This window comes from Pseudophryne corroboree, chromosome 4 (assembly GCF_028390025.1).
Source record: "Pseudophryne corroboree isolate aPseCor3 chromosome 4, aPseCor3.hap2, whole genome shotgun sequence".
NCBI classification, from domain to species: domain Eukaryota; kingdom Metazoa; phylum Chordata; class Amphibia; order Anura; family Myobatrachidae; genus Pseudophryne; species Pseudophryne corroboree.
In genome coordinates this window covers 555,405,883-555,432,252 of record NC_086447.1, presented here as the reverse complement: position 1 = coordinate 555,432,252, position 26,370 = coordinate 555,405,883, and positions in this window count along the sequence as shown.

The following is a 26,370-nucleotide window of genomic DNA, read 5'->3' as shown; positions in this document are numbered from 1 at the left end:
AGACTTGTTGTATTGGAGCTGTTTGCCATCACTTTTTCCTTTGGCTTTTCCTTGAGACCAAAAGGGTCAAAAAGCTGGAACTTTAGGTTTTGTCAAAGTCAGAAAAATATCATGCTACACGTTGCCATATATTCACCCCATGCGCTTGCCCGCTGCACATGCATATTCTCTCTCGTGCGTGCGCATATTCGCAGTTGCGTGAAGACGCCTCCTCGGCCATGCGCTCGAGCGCGTGGTATGTGCATTTACGGTAGAGTTTGTGTGCGTCTAGCGGGCGACTCAATCGTTACATAGTAAATCCAAATAGTATGTTTTATAGGTAATGTTCCCCTTAATAATAACTGTAAGTTTGTTTATTGTAACTGGTCGCTGGACAGAGGAATTCCTCTTTGTATTATGCGAAGGGACAGACAGGGTCTGAGCAGTGGTGTTTGGTACCTAACTAAAGAACATTTTATTAGAAACAATCCGGTGCTGGTTAGGTAAAGATTAATCGCTCCTGCGTATAGTTATGTCTATTAGTAGTTTCTGGACATTTACTATATTTGCGGTTCATTATCCATGCGGCGGGAATCCTGAGATTCCCTCCCACCTGAGCAGTTCGATATAGTCACAGCCCACCTGTTCAAACTAACCTATGACCTTTTGTTATAATGCGGGGAGACATTCCTGTGTCCAATGAACAATGAGATTATAGGTCCCTTTGTAGTGTACTGTACGCAGTGTATATAAGAACAGCCAGCCTGGCCAGCTCAGTCTCTCTCCACAACGGTTTTCATCATTGACTAACTAGAGAGCTGGTACCAGGACTGCGCAGCGATCATTCCCAGTGTGTAAGTTCTTCTCTGTAACCAACTTGTTCTCTGTTTGTATTTTGCCACGTTTCTCTCTTCTACTCTTTCTCATTGTATGTTATTGTTTGCGATTGTGACGCTATTGTATATTTATGTGCAGTTATTCTGCTTAGATATTGATGTTAGTCTGTAGTGTATGAACTGTTAACTGTTTTCCCTTTTTTACATAGCTAAATATTGTTAGTAAAGGTTTTGGAGCCTTAGCAAGGTATTGTGTGTTTATTACATTGCTGAGGGTAATCGGAGCGTCTCAATCGCTCAAGCAGCTTTTGTATTAACAAGGTTAAGCAGCGTTATATCGCTACAGTATTTCAGTAGTAAGGTTTACAGTATAAACTCAATCTTTCAGTGTGTTGCATACAAGGTTTACTGAGTGTCATCCCGTGAGCGTCTGCGCCGCTCGTGTTCCCCTCGTGGTTACGAGCGTCCGCTACGCTAGTAGCGTAGCATTACGGTAGTCGGACGCCCATAGCGTGCTCGACACCAAGCTTTAGCTGTGAGCGAGCGTGCCGCATGTGCGTCTCGACCACGGCTAAGCGTCTGCAACGCTAAGTGCGTACCCTTACGGTACCCCATACGCCAATTGCGTACTGAGTCTCTTACCCATATATAGTGTATGTTATAAGATAAATATTTAGCTTTATCAGTTTGAATTTGTATGTGGAAGGGAACTTTACTTTCTTGGAGTCTGCTTCTGACTCCAGAATATCTATCAATTCTATACCAAAAAGAATATCTCCAGCAAAAGGCAAAGATTCCAAAACCTTCTTAGATTCTGAATCAGCTTTCCACGTACGTAGCCAAACAGCTCTGCGAGCGGCTATTGTTGAAGCTGATGCCCTGGAGGCAAAAGTACCCATATCCAAAGCTGCTTTTTCCAAGAACATTGCAGCCTATTTTATATGTGCTATATGGGATTTTTGCTCTCTAGATGCCATTGAAATATCCCCTTCCAATGCATCAGCCCAGACAGCCACTGCCTTTGCAATCCAAGCTGAAGCAATGGCTGGTCTTATGACTACCCCAGACAGGAAAAAAAAAAAACATCCACTCTCCTATCCGTGACATCATTTAATGATGTTGAAGGCAGGAGTAATGTATATTTTTGCTCTAATCAAATCACATGCGTATCTACTCCCGCTTTAAACAATCCCCAGCTGGAAGAGGATAAATTGAATTCCATTTCCTAGGAATTCTAAACTTCTTACTGGGCATATCCCAAGCCTCTTCCATGATTTCCGTCAGCTGATCTGACCCAGGGAACTCAGTCTTAACTATTTTGGGACGTTTAAACACAGGTGCCTTGGTTTTTAACACAGGCTCTGCTGATTCTTCCAAGGATAGAAAGGCTTTCATTGCCCTAATTAATTCAGCTATATCCACTGAGCTGAGACCTTCCTCCTCCTCTTTGAATGCCAACCAGAGTTAAATGAGCTTTGAAACATCTGGAATGTGTTGCCTGTGAGGATGTAGAGTTACTTACCACTGACTTATCAGCCTGTTTCTTTTGAGAGGCTGCTGGAAGTGATAACCCGTAGGTGGGAAGCTGCATGTAAGGGTTAATCATGTAACCTATCCATGGTACAGGAGTTGGAATTATCCTATCAGCTATACTGGATAATTTGTGCAAACATAGCCCAAGGAGGATCAACCTGCACCTGAATCTGCATTGTATTTTTCAAGAGATCCTGGTGAAAGCTAAAACTATTTGCACATAAACCATCCTGAACCAGATCCTGAGAGGTTAACCCAGCTTTGCAAGACAAACATGATATGTGTGTTGGTGTTACTGTGAATGTATCTTCATCACCTTTCCCGCTCTTAGACATGATAAATAATCAACAGTTCCACAGTGTACTACACAATTTGTGACTGTAATCACTTTAAGCTTGTTAAAGTAACATACAATCCGACCCTACCTTGCTACGCACCAGCATTGAGGATAGGAATTAAAAAAAACTGACAGAATATATAGTAAAGTTAGCAATCACACTAGCAGTCAGTCACATGTTATACATTAGTATAATAAGCAATATGAGCACATAATCAACTACAAATAAATTTCAAGTATGTAGGAGAACATATTACTGAATCATGTTTAAACTGATATACCGTATTCAGATGCATAGCGAAAGAAAACAACAGTAATAGTAAACAGACTCATATGCAATAGGCACTTAACTAACTATTCGTACTCAAAAGGTAGACAGAGACTTAGGTCCTCATTCCGAGTAGTTCACTATTTGATTCGCACGCAAGCAGTGTTCGCACAGAAGCGAACACATCGCACGAATGCAAACAAACACCCACCACGTACTACTGCAAACGAGCACACAACAATGCACAAAGTAGCTGTGTATTATTTAGCATCGCATGATAGCGATCTGGTTGCATGACTGCCAAACGCATCGCTAGCAACACATACACTGTTGTACATGTGCTCTATCTACGCAGGCTTACACATGTTTTCGTTAGCTTGAAAATATTCGCACAGTGTTTGTTTTTTTTGCTAAATATTTCATCCCATTCCTTTCTCAATTAAGAAAACAATTAGGCTAAGGATTTGTAATGTGATTGTCCAATTAAGTGATCAAAGTCTTCAAAATATACGTTATGGTAAGAACTTACCGTTGATAATGGTATTTCTCCTAAGTCTACAGGTTCCACGGTATAACAATGGGATATGATGGAGCAACAGTGGATATGCACCAATCAGTCAAAGCTTTCCGCCCTCTCAGCATGCAACGGGCCCGTCCATATATCCCTGCCCCCTGGCTCAGGCAAATCAGTTGTATTCCAAGCTCAAGGCAGGAGCATCATGTAGAACCCTAATCAGGTGAGAAGAACACACATGCACACCCTTCCATACAAGAAGGAAGAGGTTAGTGAGTAAAAGGATACTCAAATCAGGTGCGTCAGGGTGGGATCCTTGTGGAACCTGTGGACTTAGGAGAAATACCGTTATCAACTGTAAGTTCTTAACATAACGTATATTTCTCCGGCAGGGTCCACAGGTTATCCACAGGATAACAATGGGATTTCCCAAAGCAGTTTAGTGGTGGGGACGCTCCTGATGCCCAGGAGAATCCTTCGCCCGAATTCAGCATCGTGAGAGGCAAAGGTAACCAAAGCATAATGTCTTAATGAATGTGTAAACAGATGACCATATGGCTGCCTTACATACCTATTCTGTTTAAGCACCACACTGTGCTGCCCATGAAGGACCTTCCTTACGAGTAGAGTGAACAGAGACATTAGCCGTAACAGGGAGATCAGCTTGAGAATATGCTTCGTCATCCAAAGTCATCTTGCCAGTGTCTGCTTACCAGCAGGCCATCCTTTCTTGTGAAATCCATAGGAAAAAAAGAGAGAATATGCTCTTCTGATGACACTGGTACAATCTCCAATCAAGGCATTGGGATCTCCAACTGCATCATCTGTAATGAATGTAAACAATTCAAAATTAGTTTCTCACATAACACAATATAGAAGCAAGGCACAAAACACACTTTAACCGGTCACTAGCTAGGTCAGGGATGTCGAACGTTTGGCCCTCCAGCTGTTGATGAACTATACATACAAGCATGGCCTGCAATGTAATAAAAAGATAGCCATGCTAAAACTGGTGCAGGCCATGCTGGGATGAGTACTTCAGCCACATCTGGAGTGGCCAGGGCTCACCATTTCGGGTGTAGGCCCAGCCTCAGCAGACTGCGTCTCTACATCTGCTGATGAACTACATATCCAAGCATGTCGTGACTCAGTGATAGCATGCCTTAATCCATAAACTGAGACAGGGAATGTTGGTATGTGTTTCAGAACAGCATTTGCAGGGGCACAGTTTGAAAACACATGTAGCTGTATCTAAATTTCAAACAGCTTACAAATACATTTCTGTTGTAGAAATTACTTACTCTGCCCCGATGGCTGAAGAGCACTCTCCACCTCCTCAGGGACCTCAGCTGCCCACTCTCCAGGGTAGCTTGGGATGGGGGAAGGGGCTTGAAAGGGGGTGGGAGGTTGGATGGGGGAAGGTGCTTGAAAGGGGATGTGAGGTTGGATGGGGGAAGGAGGTTGGATGGGGGAGGGTGTTTGAGAGAGGTGGTCAGATTGAGAGGGTGAGGGGGGTTGAGAGGGGGGTTAGATTGAGAGGGGGAGGGGTTTTGAGAGGGGGGTTAGATTGAGAGGGGGAGGAAGAGGAGGATTGATGGGGGGTGGGTTGTTGAGGGGGGGGTTGAGAGGGGGAGGAGGAAGATTGATGGGAGCCAGGTTGTTGAGAAGGGGGGGGGGTCAGAGGAGGATGAGGAGGTTTGATGGGGGTCGGGTTGTTGAGGGGCAGAGGCTCCTTCCACTTCCTCATCTCATTCCTGCCTTTGTGCTGTGCCTAAAAAGATAGAAACACACAAATAATGTATGTAATTATTTTTTGTTTTGTATTTTTTTTTATATTTGTATTGTAAATGTTTGTGTCATATGGTCCCATTGAGTTATTTGTCATGTACCTTTATTTATTTATTTTAAGACCTTTGTATGTTTGATAAAATTTTGTTTTTTTGTTTTTGTTTTTTTGGTTTAACATTTATTTCCTAATCTAATTTGCACACACACAGGAATGTACTGTGCCACAGGAGTACACGGAAGTTCTGCGGTGGACCACTGTGCATTGGCCTACTACTTGCCCGTCTAGGGTTCCGCTTCCAGATTGTACACTTTCATTATACGTAACACATATGGTAACTTACACTACGGAGAACTATGGACATTTTAATGGTACGCATTGTGATTATCCTGCTTGCTGTAATTCCTGTATATATTTATGAAGGTCCACACTCCATGCACTGTAAACTTGTATGTCAAACCAAAGTGGTGTCTGTCTACAGCAGGCATGTCCAAACTGTGGCCCTCCAGCTGTTGTGAAACTACAAATTCCAGCATGCCCTGACAGTTTTGCTATCAGAGAATGCTAAAGCTGTGTCAGGGCATGCTGGGATGTGTAGTTTCTCAACAGCTGGAGGGCCACAGTCTGGACATGCCTGGTCTACAGCCTCTGTGGAGACTGACCACACCCCTACACATGGGCCCCTCCCACTGCTTTCCCCAGTGTGTCCTGCAAGGCCTACCCCCACACAGTCTCTAAGCATACAGTATAGGTCTTATGTGTTGTAATGATGTTTGCTAATATTGTTAAGCATTTAAATGCTAAAATACACACTCATGCAAACAAAGGTGTTATTGCGGATTACTCACGTGCGCGGATTTGCTAGTTGGACGATGGTCCGCTTGATGATCCCCTTAGTGCTGTATTAGCTGTACTTAATAGAGTGGGATACAGGGAACCTCACCCCACTTCCAGGACCGATCAATATGTTGCGAATGCTGAGTGGATCCAGATGCTTCTATTGTTACACTGCCGCTCCATGAACCTATTGTGAACACAGACGCTCAGTGAACACAGATGCACCAGTCACACAGCCGCCTAAGCTGCAACTGGAACCCTTCGTATACAGTGTCTCAGACGGAAGCGGGAACTCAGTTCATGGCGGGAGACTCAGAGGAAACTGGTCATGAACCGGGGGGGAGGGGTGACCAGGAGAGCGTCTGACTCCCTACTGCTGACATCAACCCTAGATATCACAGGCTCATACTATTCCTGGAGCCTATGATCCCTAAGGCCTAGCACTGGTGCACCCGAGGTGGCAGCCATGTCAGCGACTGTTTGGTAGTCTCCTCCCAAAACAGTGCGGTTGTGTCCATATTCCCCTTCTAAGCGGAACCGATGCCTTACCTTCTCCCCGTGCTCCGGCCACAGCCTGATAACGTCTGCTGGACCTGATAGTATATCCGACACAGACACCCGCTGAAACAGCACTGTACTCGTGGGTAAGCGTTGTCGCGACCCGGCGGAGAGTTGTTGGAGCGACTCTTTCTAAGGTATGTATAAGACGCTTTTTAGAAAGATCACTCAAGAAAAAATGGCAAGACTATAAAAATAACATAAGAAAGCTTAGGGCTGCTGAAAACCAGCAGGCCTCTGACCATGGTCCGGCTCCTGCCACACCAAACAAAAAACTAATTTGCCTGAGCCAGGAGGCAGGTATATATATGGACGGGCCCGTTGCATGCTGGGAGGCCGAAAAGCTTTGACTGATTGGTGCAAATCTGCTGTCGCCTCATCATATCCCAATGGTATCCTGTGGATAACCTGTGGACCCTGCCGGAGAAAATTATGGCAAGCCACCAGCCACTGCAGAGCATCTCTGCTCTGGTGGTCCTACACTTGCTATTTCAGTTGGTGTGGTTGGCCATAGTAAACTAGTAATCTGTGCATTGTAGAGACTTTGTCAGGTATATGGAAAGGTTCTCTCTATATAAACTGTGTAGAAATGGCGCATGAGAGTGGTTTAACTATACCCTGTTGAAGATGCTTCAGACTTTAGAGGCCAACAAGAAACAGAAGGAGCTCAACGATGTGTCTGAGTTGGTGTGGACCTATTGACTAACCGACTGCGCCTCATCATGGTGTATACTGCAAGCTACCTAACATTTGGATGACAAGCAAGGAGATTTGTGCGATGACCATGGCTTCCTCAGATGGCTCACACCAGCTAGATGTGTCACTGCTGATAGGTTACTTAAAGCTTGACAATTGCATAGTAGAGTAACTAACTCAAGACAAGGTGCATACACTTCCACTCCCGAAAACTGTGCCACTCCATGAAAGTAAGTCTAAGTAAAAAGGCCAGTAAATCAAGTAGCAGATGAGAAGCTGTACTGCATGTAATACAGAAGCAGGTGTCCCAAGAAGTGTCTATGACTTGAAATCTGCCAACCACAGTTGGGGTGCACAAGACCTCTATTGCAACATGTTGCATTAATGTCTCTTCAATGATGACAACAATTTGCAACTAGTGCCAACTAGTGATATTTTTGAAACTCCTGACTATTGTTCTGATGATTGCTGGGTTCCTGAGTTGCACGTGGTACCTGGTGCCTCATCTCAACTCTCACATCATTCCAAGAGAAACAACTTAGGTAGCCAAGGCCATTGTATTATGCTCAGGAAGAGGCCATGTCCCATTCTTAATTACGCCCCCTGTATAACACTAGTGCTTGCAAGATGTCTCAGGGGCCAAGTCGACACATGCATAGTGTCAATGATGACAGGAGATAACAGATACCGTTACATCTGACCAATGTTGAAATCAGGCAACATCTAGCCTGACTTTGAAAGTCTCATATGTGTGCATTAAAACTTACAAGCTTCATTTGGATGTGTTGTGAATTCGAAAGTCACAAGATCATATCTGGTAATCTCTGAAGATCTAGAAATGTACCTGACTGGTAGTGTCAAAGTCACAGAGAGTTACTGTGAACATTATGGTAGAAGATGCATTTGTTAATAAATATCATACTGTAACACATAGCAAATATTTCTTACTTACAGATAATATACACATAGGCACCATCTACCCAACACACCGTTTATATATACTGTATATATACTGTAAATATTTGCTATGTGTTACAGTATGATATTTTCTGGGTGTTCCAAGACCAGTGGCTGCTTCCTTTGACACAGCTTCACTTGCCCCGGCTGTGAATACACCATCCTGATTAACCTGCGGGTTTCTTAAATAGTCGATGTTCATGCAGCGTTATCCTGTGTTGCATCTTTGGATGCAGCAGTGGATAACAGAAGCCCACAGGAGGTGTATTTACAATAGATGCCTCCTGTGGCATATTATATCAGGCTCTGTACCATCGATGGTGGAGAACCATTGGATCTCTGTCATAGATGACAAAACCATTGATGGTTGATAGCCAACTCTACCGGCAGCTCCGTCTGGGAGTGACTTAGCAGTCAAAGATGTAAATGGGAGTGGAGAGTGCTTGGCGGGAAACAGCATCCCAAAAGCTACAGAGGGAGCTGATTTGGTTCCAAAAGCAGTTCCAGCAGCGGAGAGGAAGCAGTCTAGGAAGGTGACAGTGTAAACAATGTCAGACCAACCTGGGCATTTGGCTGCCAGAGAACAGCTGTTGAGGAGCTGGAGAGGGGGGCACATCAACCCTGTGTTGGCCTGAGAGCTGCTGTACTATTTTTACACTGCAATTTAGATTGCAGATTGAACACACCATGCCCAAATCTAACTCTCTCTGCACATGTTATATCTGCCTCCCCTGCAGTGCACATGGTTTTGCCCAACTGCTAACAAAATTCCTGCTGCGATCAACTCAGAATTACCCCCTATGTGCTATAGGGGGTAATTCTGAGTTGATCGCAGCAGGAATTTTGTTAGCAGTTGGGCAAAACCATGTGCACTGCAGGGGAGGCAGATATAACATGTGCAGAGAGAGTTAGATTTGGGCATGGTGTGTTCAATCTGCAATCTAAATTGCAGTGTAAAAATAAAGCAGCCAGTATTTACCCTGCACAGAAACAAAATAACCCACCCAAATCTAACTCTCTCTGCACATGTTACATCTGCCTCCCCTGCAGTGCACATGGTTTTGCCCAACTGCTAACAAAATTCCTGCTGCGATCAAATCAGAATTACCCCTATAGTTCTGAGGGGCAGAGAGCAAAGTGAAGCCGACACTTACCCCTTGGGAAAGCCAGGCCAGTATTTACAGAACTGGGCATTTGCAAGCTAGCCTCAGGTGCTTAAGAAGGTTTAAGTGAAAAATGTAAAGTCCTGTTAGTGGAGTAATTACTATGGGGGCTATACAGAGATGAACGCAGATGGCTGCATACACAGCCACATCTGCATTCATCTCTGCACATGCTGGGGGCCGTCCAGCATCGGGCAAGGCCAATGAGCATGTGCGAGGCTGCCTCCTGATTTGCCCGCAATTAGATTGTGGACGCATCAGAACTAAGTTTGACCCCTGGCATCGCAGTCAGGCGGTCATCGGCCACTTTTTTTTATCAGAGTGGCTGCGTGTGAAGTCTTGCAGCTTCCCAGAAAAACGGCCCCGGCCCTTCCAACGCCGCGTCACTGCCGCAAAAACACCAACCGCTGTCAATCACATTGCTGTCGCATCCATCAGGGATGTGGCCGCAATGTGTGTGTCCGCACACTGTGCAGCCGCTGCGCATAAGCGACTGGGTCTGAATGACCCTCCATATTGTCAGTAATTGGGTCCTAGAGAGATTGTATTATGGGTTATATACAGGGGCGGATTGGGAACAAAAAGCGCCCCTTGAAAAATTTGTACTAGTGGCCCCACATGGGCAACACCAGAGGTGTAAGGTCTAGCCATGGGCCATGGCAGCAGCACCCTCCCCCCAAGACTTTCCAGATAGAGGGCATGTCCAGCATCAAGGGGGAAGTTAAAGAGAAATACAATTAAATATTATGAGCACATTATTTGATACACCTTCAGAATTTAGGAAACTATATAATTCTTTAGAAAGATATATTTTCTTGCTTATTACACTAACCGTATCCCAATCACTATTCACTCAATCTTATATGTCAGCCAAGCAGGCAGACAGAGCATACACTAGATCATCTGCAATCACAGGCTAAGTGGCAAAGTAATTTTCATATATGCAAATTATTTTGCATCTTATTCATTATGTCTATAAAAAGGACCACATGTCCTCAAACAAAACAGGCCCCAAGGGTGCGTCGGCCCACCGGAATCTTCCCTGTGAACCCTATGGCCAATCCGCCTCTGGTTATATAAATCAAAGACATATTGTACTGATATGTATTGATTACTGCAGAGATTCTTATTGTTATTTGTGCTAATTATTTAATTTTGTTTTTTGTCGACTTCTATCTTATATATTATACATTATAATTATTGCTAACAGGGTCTGATTCATGTTTGTAAGTAAAGCAAAAAAAAGCAGGTAACTTTGTATCTGGAACAAACCATGTCGCCATGCAAATACATTTATATTTTTTCTGTGCAGGGTAAATACTAGCTTCTTTGACATGTAGCCCACAAAAGTTAGACAGCTTTTACAGTACATTACAATTTAGATTTCAGTTTGGACACACCGCACCTAAGTCTAACTTTCTCTGCACATGTTACATCTGCACCACCTGCAGTGCAACAAGATTTTACCCAGTTGCTTGATGCTTTGCTTTACTTACAAACATGAATAAGGCCCAGGGCTGCAATCACAAATTGTGGGGTCCGGGACTCCCAAAATTGGCAGCACATGTGGCACACTTGGTTGGATCCTCTGTGCTGCCTATCTCAGAATCATCTTCAGACAGGAAACTAGAGAATTTCTTAAAATCCGCTTATTCTCAGGCCGTCGCTATTACCCGCCCAGCACTAGCATCAGCCTGTGTGGCTAAGGCTATTGGAGAATGGGCAGAAAAGTTGGAGCTTGGACTTACAAGAAACAAGAGCAGAAGGGAATTAATGGCGCATGTATTAAATATTCAGAGGGCGACTATCTATTTGGGTGAGGCAGCTATTGATACCAGTGTGTTAACATCCAAGGTTTCAGCCTCCATAAAATAAATATATATTTTATAAAAAAAATTACATTCCTATGTTCATATGGAGCAACACCATATTAAGTCCCCACAGTAATGCCCCTGACACCATATTATGCCCCCACAGTAATGCCTGTCACCATATTATGCCCCTCACAGTAATGCCCCTGAGACCATGTTATGCCCATCACCATATTACATGGCGTGCGCACAGAAATGCAGACCTATAAGGAAGCACTCACCTGTACTTACTGTCCCTGCTCCGAGCTCCAGAGCTGCCCATTACAGACACCTCAGTCTGCCTCCCTCTTCCTCCGCCAGGAGCGAAGACTGGCCGCCCGCCGCTGTAGCTCTGGCAGCACCCGCAGCGGCAGTCCTGGAGAACCAGCGCCGCCGGTAAATTCCCGGACTCTGATAATACGTGTATGAGTACAAAATAAAATATTTTACTGTGGTACCACTTTCACTCACAGTGTCGCACAATTTGTGTATAGGTCACAAATAGTAATCTAACACTGCGGATTATTTTCATCAACAATGTCACAAATTCAATACTTGTACGATTATACACTGACAGTCTGAAGAAGATTGTCAGAGACAAATAATAGTATAGTACACTGGGGTTTAGCACAAAAACAAAACATATATATATATATATATATATATATATATATATATATATATATATACAGTGCTCAAAAAAATAAAGGGAACACTTAAACAGCACAATGTAACTCCAAGTCAATCACACTTCTGTGAAATCAAACTGTCCGCTTAGGAAGCAACACTGATTGACAATCAATTTCACATGCTGTTGTGCAAATGGAATAGACAACAGGTGGAAATTATAGGCAATTAGCAAGACACCCCCAATAAAGGAGTTGTTCTGCAGGTGGTGACCACAGACCACTTCTCAGCTCCTATGCTTTCTGGCTGATGTTTTGGTCACTTTTGAAAGCTGGAGGTGCTTTCACTCTAGTGGTAGCATGAGACGGAGTCTACAACCCACACAAGTGGCTCAGGTAGTGCAGCTCATCCAGGATGGCACATCAATGCGAGCTGTGGCAAGAAGGTTTGCTGTGTCTGTCAGCGTAGTGTCCAGAGCATGGAGGCGCTACCAGGAGACAGGCCAGTACATCAGGAGATGTGGAGGAGGCCGTAGGAGGGCAACAACCCAGCAGCAGGACCACTACCTCCGCCTTTGTGCAAGGAGGAACAGGAGGAGCACTGCCAGAGCCCTGCAAAATAACCCCCAGCAAGCCACAAATGTGCATGTTTCTACTCAAATGATCAGAAACAGACTCCATGGCCTATATTTACTAAAAATCCGAGTTTGCCCGATTTGTGTTTTTTTTTCTAAGTCCCAATCCGGAAATTCACTAAGCACCAATCTCGGCAGTGTTTGGACTATTCGTAATGGTTTGATTTGCCAAGTTCAGAAATACGAATGAATAACGCGGCGGTTATTTCATACAATACGGGAATTCACTATTCATTCGTATTTGGGTGTTAGTCTCTGAGTGCTCAAATGCGGTCGTATTTTTTTGCGAATCGTTAAAAAAAGCGGCAAAAAATAGACCTGCTTTTTTCAGGCGTGTTTACATGTGTTGCAACTCAAAAATCAATCACACCTGAATACGGATGCCTATAAAAGGATGTTAGGCCCAATTCAATCCACCTACACTCAGAAATGGCAGCAGGACTGTGGACCAGTGATATTTTGTGTGCTGTGGGATTCCTCAGACTCAGCCATCAGCCTGTAAGTAACCAGGGCCAACATTTTTTAGAGGGCGTTTAAACTTGAACGCATTGTCCGATGATATGGTTATACAGATGTTCCGTCTAAATCGTAACAACATTTTCCGTCTGTATGACCTTGTCAAACTGGGCCTAGACCCTGAGACAGCACGCTCTCGCCCTGTCTCAGGCCTGCACAAACTCCTGGCTGTGTTGCACTTTATGGCTACAGGTAGCTTTCAGGCTGTGTCTGGGGATGTCATAGGAATCTCACAGCCCTCATTTTCGAGAATATTAACACAGGTGATGTATACCTAACTACCTCTTCTTTTTTTTTTTTAATTTCTCGGTGGACAGTTCTGTCCTAAAATCTCATGTTTATTGTTTTTTCAAATATACACACAGGTGTTGGCTGTTTTGCAGCCCCACATCGATGCCTCACATCTGCTTCCCTACCCAGGAGTCTCAGTGGCATGCCGTCAGGGTAGATTTCTATGAGCTGGCTGGCATGCCCAATGTGCTTGGAGCCATAGATTGCACACACATTCAGCTGAGACCACCTAGGGGCAGGCAGCACATATATACTAATCGCCATCAAGAACACTCCACAAATGTGCAGGTGGTTTGTGATGCAAATCTCAAAATGATGAGTGTTGTTGCTGGTTACCCTGGGGGCTGCCATGACTCCTTCATCCTCAGTCAGTCATCCCTCTTTGATAAGTTTGAGGACGGACAAAAGTCAGATGGATGGCTGCTGGGTATGTAATTTGATATGTGTAGGCCTGCGTATACTTTGTCCAAATACAGGGGCAGATGTATTAACCTGTAGAAGGCATAAGGAAGTGAGAAACCAGTGATATGTGCAAGGTGATAAAGGCACAAGCCAATCAGCTCCAATATGTAAATGAACATTTAGGAACAGATTGTCCGCTGCCTTTAAAACCTTGCACATATCACTGGTTTATCACTTCCTTATGCCTTCTACAGGTTAATACATCTGCCCCACAGTGTGTTACTTATGTGTTGCTGTATCTTAACATGAATCACGTTACTATATCTGTCTTTTAGGTGATGGAGGATATGGCTGTTTCTCTTGGCTTCTAACTCTATTGTCCCGACCTGATACCCCTGCTGAACACAATTACAATCATGCACATAAGTCCACGCGGAATGTGATAGAAAGATGTTTTGGTGTGCTGAAATCTAGGTTTCGGTGTCTGGATAAGTCTGGTGGCCTTTTGTTGTATAGTCCCTCGAAGGTGACTCAAATTGTGTTCTGCTGCTGCTTTCTTCATAACATGTGTTTGCAACAACATCTGTCACATGTTGAGGAGGGGGATGATGAAGAAAGCAGCCAGCAAGCAGAGGAATTAGAGACATCTGGTGATACTTGGAGTACAGATGTAGGGAGGCAGGTTAGGCAAGAGCTCATCACTCGCTATTTCTAAGGTAAGTTTGGTTTGCTAATTTCATTTGTTGTGTAATCATAAATAGATGTTGGCCCATTTTTATTGTAAAAACCATTACTCAGAATGTGTCTGTCTCCTTGAGACATACAAACATACCCTCGCTTTATGCAAAACTAATGTCGCATGTGTATTGTGTTTATTTGAAAAATCAAAGCAACAGATTATGAGTGGCATGCATTAAGTCTGGATAAGTGTTCTTAAACTTGCACTGATAATTTATTACAAGCACACATAATCCACATAGTAATTTATTTAGTATTTTGCTTTCTGATTGTGTGTAACGTCCTAATGCACAGGCTCTCAAACTCGGCCCTCAGGACCCCACACAGTGCATGTTTTGCAGATAACCCAGTAGAAGCACAGGTGTATGAATTACTCACATACACATTTTTAAAGGTTCACAGGTGGAGCTAATTATGTCACTTGTGATTCTGTGAGGAGACCTGCAAAACATGCACTGAGTGGGGTCCTGAGGGCCGAGTTTGAGAACCTGTGTTCTAAATAAACAGTCCTCAACATATAATATATTAGCCTTGAGGAATACATGTGTCCCTATGTGTGATGCTCCATCATATTGAAGGGACACAAACTTACTCTCATCCAAAATAATTTATTTCGTAATGTTTGCTGCAGTAAACTTGCTGATTTGTAAGTAAATACACAGTTTGCCACATATATACATTATTATACACATTATTATTTTTTTGGCTAAAAAATTATTATTTTTTTGGTTTCTGCATCATGTGTAATAACATTATTACTCATTTTTAACAGACACAAACATGGCCCAACAGTAATGACATTCATTTTGGCAATGAATTATCTCAATTCAATGACAACATATTAAAAGCTTTTTACGCAACTCAATTGTGTTATTCTTGTAATGTTGTATAGAGAAGAAAGGTAAAATAGTTAACAATCACATTGTAATGTGTATGGGCTGCAGGACATGAGAATGATTGGAATCTAGAAAGAGTAATGATTAGAAAAAAATCAAGTGGTCTGGTTACTTCCTGCTAACATGTATGTGGATGCCTGGCAATGATTGTGTGTGCAGGATAGGAGAATGATTGGAATCTAGAAAGAGTAATGATTAGAAATAAATCAAGTGGTCTGGTTACTTCCTGCTAACATGTATGTGCAGCTCCAACAACATTTCCCTCCTCCAAAAGAAAACAAAGATGGTAAAGAATAAATGTGCGTACAAATTTTATGCTGTTGTTTGTACCACTTATAATTAATGATGTTGTATAAATTATCAAGGAGCTAAGTGTTATATATATTTTGCCAAACATACACTTACTAACTATTTTGAATTACTTCTCAGAAATGTAAAATTTGTGTGTTTTGTGTTAATTTTTTTTTGGGTGCCTGCTTGTCCTGCCCTTTGCCTTTAGCACTGTCATGTTGTCGTGCTCTGGTGGAGCGTCTTCGTGGTGATGAGACTGGCGTGATATTTGGAGTAGTCGTACCAGAACTGCTGCTTGTTTGCTGTTGGTGCATGGATCTGAGTGTTTCATTCAGGTTAGTGAGGGTGGCATTGAGTTTACGTGTAGCAGCATTTTGATTGTCTACAATTCGGAATAAACTTTCATGAATCTTTTGATTGTTTTGAAAAATGTTCATATAACTTTGCTGTTGTCTGTGCTGTTCTTCCATTAGTCTGTGCTGTTCTTCCATTATGCGCTGTAAGTTGCCCATGACCTGTGTAATGTCTGTACGCATGAGTTCCATGGTATTGCCAATTCTGGTTGTTTGTTCATTTTGTCTACTCATATTTCTGGTTATTCTTCTGAGGTGACATGGTAGGCTTGCAAACATTTGTGTCTGCCTACGCAGGCAATCTTCATTAGTGGCCTGCTGTCTAGCCCAAATGGTCCAAATCACCTGATCAGGGCCTTGTGTTACTGGTGTTGTTGGGCTGTGTTGTGATGGTGGTGTACTTTGCTGTGGTGGTGTACTCACAGGTGCTGGGGGGCTGATTCTTTGGCTTAATGGCTGCATTTCTAAGATGATTGTCTCCTCCATGTCACTGTGTTGCTGTTGTTGCGGAGGGATGCTGTTACCAGGACTAGAAGGTGAAATGTCAAAAAATTTGCCATTAGCTATCCATATGTTTGATAAATGAAAACAAATCACTACACATGGAACACATGTCATTCACTGTTGCTTTCAGATATTCTGCCTAGCAACATCATCACTCATAACTTAAATACATACATATGCCTGTTTGTGGCAAATGTGTCTGGTTACTTAATTGTGAAAGCAAACACTTTAGTTTTATTGTAGATCAGACATACTCCACCATAAAAACACATTGTGATCCATAATGTGTTACCTTATAGCTTTTCTAAAACAAACATAGTAATGTTTTTATATGTATTTGGCAATGTGAGCTCAAACACACATGTGAAAATTTGATAAACAACCTTACTATTTGCAAACATTAAACATGACTTTCTGTTGCAGCATCTTACACACAATGTGCTACTGTATGGCTCAAGTGGACATACATATCTTTACTGGATGTGGACAAGGCCATTTTGGTTGGATTCCATTTCATGTTTTACTTATTTCGGTAAGTATATAAGTTTTTGATGTGTTTTGACTTAATGCGGTTAAGAAAAAGTTTGATTACGATCTAAAATTGTTTACATTTATTTCAGTTTAATATTCACAATCAAGATGAGGGGAGTGTGGATGATGTCTTGGAGGTGTGTCCAAAATTTGGAGTGGGGGGACTGAACATACTGTCGATAATCTTCGTGGCAGGGTAGCCTGCTGTGGTTGGCCCTGGACATCAGACCTTGCTTTCTTTGCTGCCACAGGTTTTTTATAGTGATGTCTTACAGAAGTCCCACTTCTGCTGCTCCAGACTTCTTTTGATGGACCTATTAATGAAAGTGAAATTTTGTTATGGCCATTCCTTTACAATCATACCCTATACTGCAATGGACACTTTACCTGCTTCCGCAGCGTCATCATCATCAAATGTGCTGGGAGTTACTGGAGGACGAGTAGTACTGCTTTTTTCAAACACTAAAAAAAAATAAAACACTCATGTATTCATGCTATTGTTGATACATCCACCCATTATGCTTATAAACATGTATTCTTTAAGAAATGCTTGCTTTATTTTTATGAAAAACATAAGGACCGGAAACCAAAAAACCACTACATAAAACAATAAACATTGTCCAATAGCCATATGCACTATGGAAAGTTCAACACAGGAAAACATGTACAGGACACTGACATAGGCCACAAGTAAAAATACATACATTAACAACCAAAAACACACACATCTTCATTTTGTAATGAAAGGAAAAATATTACAGATGCAATATATAAATTGCTCTGTGATGTGGCACCCCAAACACACATTACCACTATATGAGCCAAAAAAAAAAAAAAAAATTACACTGCAGTGTTGTGTCACGGTACAAATACAAACTCAAACTGAACAAACAAATAGTGTTTTTTTAACTAAAAAATATTACATTCTGTAATAATGACATTACACATGTAAGTGGTTTCCAAACCACTTTCCACTACTCCAGCCTCTAACATGACAACCACTGTTTTTGAAACATTGCACTAGAGATGAGCAGGTTCGGTTCCTCGGAATCCGAACCCCCCCCCCGAACTTCACGCTTTTTACACGGGTCCGAGGCAGACTTGGATCTTCCCGCCTTGCTCGGCTAACCCGAGCGCGCCCGAACGTCATCATCCCGCTGTCGGATTCTCGCGAGGCTCGTATTCTATCGCGAGACTCGGATTCTATATAAGGAGCCGCGCGTCGCCGCCGTTTTCACACGTGCATTGAGATTGATAGGGAGAGGACGTGGCTGGCGTCCTCTCCGTTTAGATAGAGAGTGAGACACTTGATTTACTGGAGCATTAGGAGTACTCAGAGAGTGCAGAGTTTTGCTGATAGTTATACTAGTGGTGACCACCAGTTTTATTTATTATTTAATATAATCCGTTCTCTGCCTGAAAAAAAACGATACACAGTCACATACCATATCTGTGCTCAGCCTCAGTGTGCTGCATGATAATATCATCTATGTATATCTGACAGTGCTGAGTAGTGCTCACTGCTCACACAGCTTAATTGTGGGGGAGACTGGGGAGCAGTTATAGCAGGAGTACATATTTAACAGTGCACACTTTTGCTGCCAGAGTGCCAGTGTGACTGACCAGCAGTGACCACCAGTATATTGTCTGCCTGAAAAAGTTAAACACTCGTGTGGTGTGTTTTTTTTTTATTCTATAAACGCATTCTGCTGACAGTGTCCAGCAGGTCCGTCATTCATTATATTTCTATCTTCTTCATACTAGTAGTTTAGGAGTCTGCAGTGCTGACAGTGTCCAGCAGGTCCGTCATTATACAATATATACCTGTCCTGCAGTAGTGATATATATATATATTTTTATATCATTATCATCCAGTCTATACTAGCAGACGCGCAGTACGGTAGTCCACGGCTGTAGCTACCTCTGTGTCGGCAGTCGCTCGTCCATAATTGTATACCTACCTACCTGTGGTGGGTTTTTTTTTTCTATCTTCTTCATACTAGTAGTTTAGGAGTCTGCAGTGCTGACAGTGTCCAGCAGGTCCGTCATTATACAATATATACCTGTCCTGCAGTAGTGATATATATATATTTTTTATATCATTATCATCCAGTCTATACTAGCAGACGCAGTACGGTAGTCCACGGCTGTAGCTACCTCTGTGTCGGCAGTCGCTCGTCCATAATTGTATACCTACCTGTGGTGTTTTTTTTTTCTATCTTCTTCATACTAGTAGTTTAGGAGTCTGCAGTGCTGACAGTGTCCAGCAGGTCCGTCATTATACAATATATACCTGTCCTGCAGTAGTGATATATATATATATTTTATATCATTATCATCCAGTCTATACTAGCAGACGCGCAGTACGGTAGTCCACGGCTGTAGCTACCTCTGTGTCGGCAGTCGCTCGTCCATAATTGTATACCTACCTGTGGTGGTTTTTTTTTTTTCTATCTTCTTCATACTAGTAGTTTAGGAGTCTGCAGTGCTGACAGTGTCCAGCAGGTCCGTCATTATACAATATATACCTGTCCTGCAGTAGTGATATATATATATATTTTTTATATCATTATCATCCAGTCTATACTAGCAGACGCGCAGTACGGTAGTCCACGGCTGTAGCTACCTCTGTGTCGGCAGTCGCTCGTCCATAATTGTATACCTACCTGTGGTGGTTTTTTTTTTTCTATCTTCTTCATACTAGTAGTTTAGGAGTCTGCAGTGCTGACAGTGTCCAGCAGGTCCGTCATTATACAATATATACCTGTCCTGCAGTAGTGATATATATATATTTTTTATATCATTATCATCCAGTCTATACTAGCAGACGCGCAGTACGATAGTCCACGGCTGTAGCTACCTCTGTGTCGGCAGTCGCTCGTCCATAATTGTATACCTACCTGTGGTGGTTTTTTTTTTTTCTATCTTCTTCATACTAGTAGTTTAGGAGTCTGCAGTGCTGACAGTGTCCAGCAGGTCCGTCATTATACAATATATACCTGTCCTGCAGTAGTGATATATATATATTTTTTATATCATTATCATCCAGTCTATACTAGCAGACGCGCAGTACGGTAGTCCACGGCTGTAGCTACCTCTGTGTCGGCAGTCGCTCGTCCATAATTGTATACCTACCTGTGGTGGGTTTTTTTTTTCTATCTTCTTCATACTAGTAGTTTAGGAGTCTGCAGTGCTGACAGTGTCCAGCAGGTCCGTCATTATACAATATATACCTGTCCTGCAGTAGTGATATATATATATATATATATATATATATTATATCATTATCATCCAGTCTATACTAGCAGGCGCGCAGTACGGTAGTCCACGGCTGTAGCTACCTCTGTGTCGGCAGTCGCTCGTCCATAATTGTATACCTACCTGTGGTGGTTTTTTTTTTTCTATCTTCTTCATACTAGTAGTTTAGGAGTCTGCAGTGCTGACAGTGTCCAGCAGGTCCGTCATTATACAATATATACCTGTCCTGCAGTAGTGATATATATATATTTTTTATATCATTATCATCCAGTCTATACTAGCAGACGCGCAGTACGGTAGTCCACGGCTGTAGCTACCTCTGTGTCGGCAGTCGCTCGTCCATAATTGTATACCTACCTGTGGTGGTTTTTTTTTTCTATCTTCTTCATACTAGTAGTTTAGGAGTCTGCAGTGCTGACAGTGTCCAGCAGGTCCGTCATTATACAATATATACCTGTCCTGCAGTAGTGATATATATATATTTTTTATATCATTATCATCCAGTCTATACTAGCAGACGCGCAGTACGATAGTCCACGGCTGTAGCTACCTCTGTGTCGGCAGTCGCTCGTCCATAATTGTATACCTACCTGTGGTGGGGTTTTTTTTTCTATCTTCTTCATACTAGTAGTTTAGGAGTCTGCAGTGCTGACAGTGTCCAGCAGGTCCGTCATTATACAATATATACCTGTCCTGCAGTAGTGCTATATATATATTTTTTATATCATTATCATCCAGTCTATACTAGCAGACGCGCAGTACGGTAGTCCACGGCTGTAGCTACCTCTGTGTCGGCAGTCGCTCGTCCATAATTGTATACCTACCTGTGGTGGGTTTTTTTTCTATCTTCTTCATACTAGTAGTTTAGGAGTCTGCAGTGCTGACAGTGTCCAGCAGGTCCGTCATTATACAATATATACCTGTCCTGCAGTAGTGATATATATATATTTTTTATATCATTATCATCCAGTCTATACTAGCAGACGCGCAGTACGGTAGTCCACGGCTGTAGCTACCTCTGTGTCGGCAGTCGCTCGTCCATAATTGTATACCTACCTGTGGTGGGTTTTTTTTTTCTATCTTCTTCATACTAGTAGTTTAGGAGTCTGCAGTGCTGACAGTGTCCAGCAGGTCCGTCATTATACAATATATACCTGTCCTGCAGTAGTGATATATATATATTTTTTATATCATTATCATCCAGTCTATACTAGCAGACGCGCAGTACGGTAGTCCACGGCTGTAGCTACCTCTGTGTCGGCAGTCGCTTGTCCATAATTGTATACCTACCTGTGGTGGGTTTTTTTTTTCTATCTTCTTCATACTAGTAGTTTAGGAGTCTGCAGTGCTGACAGTGTCCAGCAGGTCCGTCATTATACAATATATACCTGTCCTGCAGTAGTGATATATATATATTTTTTATATCATTATCATCCAGTCTATACTAGCAGGCGCGCAGTACGGTAGTCCACGGCTATAGCTACCTCTGTGTCGGCAGTCGCTCGTCCATAATTGTATACCTACCTGTGGTGGTTTTTTTTTTCTATCTTCTTCATACTAGTAGTTTAGGAGTCTGCAGTGCTGACAGTGTCCAGCAGGTCCGTCATTATACAATATATACCTGTCCTGCAGTAGTGATATATATATATTTTTTATATCATTATCATCCAGTCTATACTAGCAGACGCAGTACGGTAGTCCACGGCTGTAGCTACCTCTGTGTCGGCAGTCGCTCGTCATCCATAAGTATACTAGTATCCATCCATCTCCATTGTTTACCTGAGGTGCCTTTTAGTTGTGCCTATTAAAATATGGAGAACAAAAATGTTGAGGTTCCAAAAATAGGGAAAGATCAAGATCCACTTCCACCTCGTGCTGAAGCTGCTGCCACTAGTCATGGCCGAGACGATGAAATGCCATCAACGTCGTCTGCCAAGGCCGATGCCCAATGTCATAGTACAGAGCATGTAAAATCCAAAACACAAAATATCAGTAAAAAAAGGACTCAAAAATCTAAAATAAAATCGTCGGAGGAGAAGTGTAAACTTGCCAATATGCCATTTACCAAACGGAGTGGCAAGGAACGGCTGAGGCCCTGGCCTATGTTCATGGCTAGTGGTTCAGCTTCACATGAGGATGGAAGCACTCAGCCTCTCGCTAGAAAAATGAAAAGACTTAAGCTGGCAAAAGCACAGCAAAGAACTGTGCGTTCTTCGAAATCACAAATCCACAAGGAGAGTCCAATTGTGTCGGTTGCGATGCCTGACCTTCCCAACACTGGACGTGAAGAGCATGCGCCTTCCACCATTTGCACGCCCCCTGCAGTGCTGGAAGGAGCACCCGCAGTCCAGTTCCTGATAGTCAGATTGAAGATGTCAGTGTTGAAGTACACCAGGATGAGGAGGATATGGGTGTTGCTGGCGCTGGGGAGGAAATTGACCAGGAGGATTCTGATGGTGAGGTGGTTTGTTTAAGTCAGGCACCCGGGGAGACACCTGTTGTCCGTGGGAGGAATATGGCCATTGACATGCCTGGTGAAAATACCAAAAAAATCAGCTCTTCAGTGTGGAAGTATTTCAACAGAAATGCGGACAACATTTGTCAAGCCGTGTGTTGCCTTTGTCAAGCTGTAATAAGTAGGGGTAAGGACGATAACCACCTCGGAACATCCTCCCTTATACGTCACCTGCAGCGCATTCATCATAAGTCAGTGACAAGTTCAAAAACTTTGGGCGACAGCGGAAGCAGTCCACTGACCAGTAAATCCCTTCCTCTTGTAACCAAGCTCACGCAAACCACCCCACCAACTCCCTCAGTGTCAATTTCCTCCTTCCCCAGGAATGCCAATAGTCCTGCAGGCCATGTCACTGGCAATTCTGACGAGTCCTCTCCTGCCTGGGATTCCTCCGATGCATCCTTGCGTGTAACGCCTACTGCTGCTGGCGCTGCTGTTGTTACTGCTGGGAGTCGATGGTCATCCCAGAGGGGAAGTCGTAAGACCACTTTTACTACTTCCACCAAGCAATTGACTGTCCAACAGTCCTTTACGAGGAAGATGAAATATCACAGCAGTCATCCTGCTGCAAAGCGGATAACTGAGGCCTTGGCATCCTGGGCGGTGAGAAACGTGGTTTCGGTATCCATCATTACTGCAGAGGCAACTAGAGACTTGTTGGAGGTACTGTGTCCCCGGTACCAAATACCATCTAGGTTCCATTTCTCTAGGCAGGCGATACCGAAAATGTACACAGACCTCAGAAAAAGACTCACCAGTGTCCTAAAAAATGCAGTTGTACCCAATGTCCACTTAACCACGGACATGTGGACAAGTGGAGCAGGGCAGACTCAGGACTATATGACTGTGACAGCCCACTGGGTAGATGTATGGACTCCCGCCGCAAGAACAGCAGCCGCGGCACCAGTAGCAGCATCTCGCTAACGCCAACTCTTTCCTAGGCAGGCTACGCTTTGTATCACCGCTTTCCAGAATACGCACACGGCTAAAAACCTCTTACGGCAACTGAGGAAGATCATCGCAGAATGGCTTACCCCAATTGGACTCTCCTGTGGATTTGTGGCATCGGACAACGCCAGCAATATTGTGTGTGCATTAAATATGGGCAAATTCCAGCACGTCCCATGTTTTGCACATACCTTGAATTTGGTGGTGCAGAATTATTTAAAAAACGAGAGGGGCGTGCAAGAGATGCTGTCGGTGGCCAGAAGAATTGCGGGACACTTTCGGCGTACAGGTACCACGTACAGAAGACTGGAGCAACACCAAAAACGCCTGAACCTGCCCTGCCATCATCTGAAGCAAGAAGTGGTAACGAGGTGGAATTCAACCCTCTATATGCTTCAGAGGTTGGAGGAGCAGCAAAAGGCCATTCAAGCCTATACAACTGAGCACGATATAGGAGGTGGAATGCACCTGTCTCAAGCGCAGTGGAAAATGATTTCAACGTTGTGCAAGGTTCTGCAACCTTTTGAACTTGCCACACGTGAAGTCAGTTCAGACACTGCCAGCCTGAGTCAGGTCATTCCCCTCATCAGGCTTTTGCAGAAGAAGCTGGAGACATTGAAGGAGGAGCTAACACAGAGCGATTCCGCTAGGCATGTGGGACTTGTGGATGGAGCCCTTAATTCGCTTAACAAGGATTCACGGGTGGTCAATCTGTTGAAATCAGAGCACTACATTTTGGCCACCGTGCTCGATCCTAGATTTAAAACCTACCTTGGATCTCTCTTTCCGGCAGACACAAGTCTGCAGGGGTTCAAAGAACTGCTGGTGAGAAAATTGTCAAGTCAAGCGGAACGCGACCTGTCAACATCTCCTCCTTCACATTCTCCCGCAACTGGGGGTGCGAGGAAAAGGCTCAGAATTCCGAGCCCACCCGCTGGCGGTGATGCAGGGCAGTCTGGAGCGACTGCTGATGCTGACATCTGGTCCGGACTGAAGGACCTGCCAACGATTACGGACATGTCGTCTACTGTCACTGCATATGATTCTCTCCCCATTGAAAGAATGGTGGAGGATTATATGAGTGACCGCATCCAAGTAGGCACGTCAGACAGTCCGTACGTATACTGGCAGGAAAAAGAGGCAATTTGGAGGCCCTTGCACAAACTGGCTTTATTCTACCTAAGTTGCCCTCCCACAAGTGTGTACTCCGAAAGAGTGTTTAGTGCCGCCGCTCACCTTGTCAGCAATCGGCGTACAAGGTTACTTCCAGAAAATGTGGAGAAGATGATGTTCATTAAAATGAATTATAATCAATTCCTCCATGGAGACATTCACTAGCAGCAATTGCCTCCACAAAGTACACAGGGAGCTGTGATGGTGGATTCCAGTGGGGACGAATTGATAATCTGTGAGGAGGGGGATGTACACGGTGATGAATCGGAGGATGATGATGAGGTGGACATCTTGCCTCTGTAGAGCCAGTTTGTGCAAGGAGAGATTAATTGCTTCTTTTTTGGTGGGGGTCCAAACCAACCCGTCATTTCAGTCACAGTCGTGTGGCAGACCCTGTCACTGAAATGATGGGTTGGTTAAAGTGTGCATGTCCTGTTTATACAACATAAGGGTGGGTGGGAGGGCCCAAGGACAATTCCATCTTGCACCTCTTTTTTCTTTCATTTTTCTTTGCGTCATGTGCTGTTTGGGGAGTATTTTTTGGAAGGGCCATCCTGCCTGACACTGCAGTGCCACTCCTAGATGGGCCAGGTGTTTGTGTCGGCCACTTGGGTCGCTGAGCTTAGTCACACAGCTACCTCATTGCGCCTCTTTTTTTCTTTGCGTCATGTGCTGTTTGGGGAGTGTTTTTTGGAAGGGCCATCCTGCGTGACACTGCAGTGCCACTCCTAGATGGGCCAGGTGTTTGTGTCGGCCACTTGGGTCGCTGAGCTTAGTCACACAGCTACCTCATTGCGCCTCTTTTTTTCTTTGCGTCATGTGCTGTTTGGGGAGTATTTTTTGGAAGGGCCATCCTGCCTGACACTGCAGTGCCACTCCTAGATGGGCCAGGTGTTTGTGTCGGCCACTTGGGTCGCTGAGCTTAGTCACACAGCTACCTCATTGCGCCTCTTTTTTTCTTTGCGTCATGTGCTGTTTGGGGAGTGTTTTTTGGAAGGGCCATCCTGCGTGACACTGCAGTGCCACTCCTAGATGGGCCAGGTGTTTGTGTCGGCCACTAGGGTCGCTGAGCTTACTCACACAGCTACCTCATTGCGCCTCTTTTTTTTCTTCTTTGCGTCATGTGCTGTTTGGGGAGTATTTTTTGGAAGGGCCATCCTGCCTGACACTGCAGTGCCACTCCTAGATGGGCCAGGTGTTTGTGTCGGCCACTTGGGTCGCTGAGCTTAGTCACACAGCTACCTCATTGCGCCTCTTTTTTTCTTTGCGTCATGTGCTGTTTGGGGAGTGTTTTTTGGAAGGGCCATCCTGCGTGACACTGCAGTGCCACGCCTAGATGGGCCAGGTGTTTGTGTCAGCCACTTGGGTCGCTGAGCTTA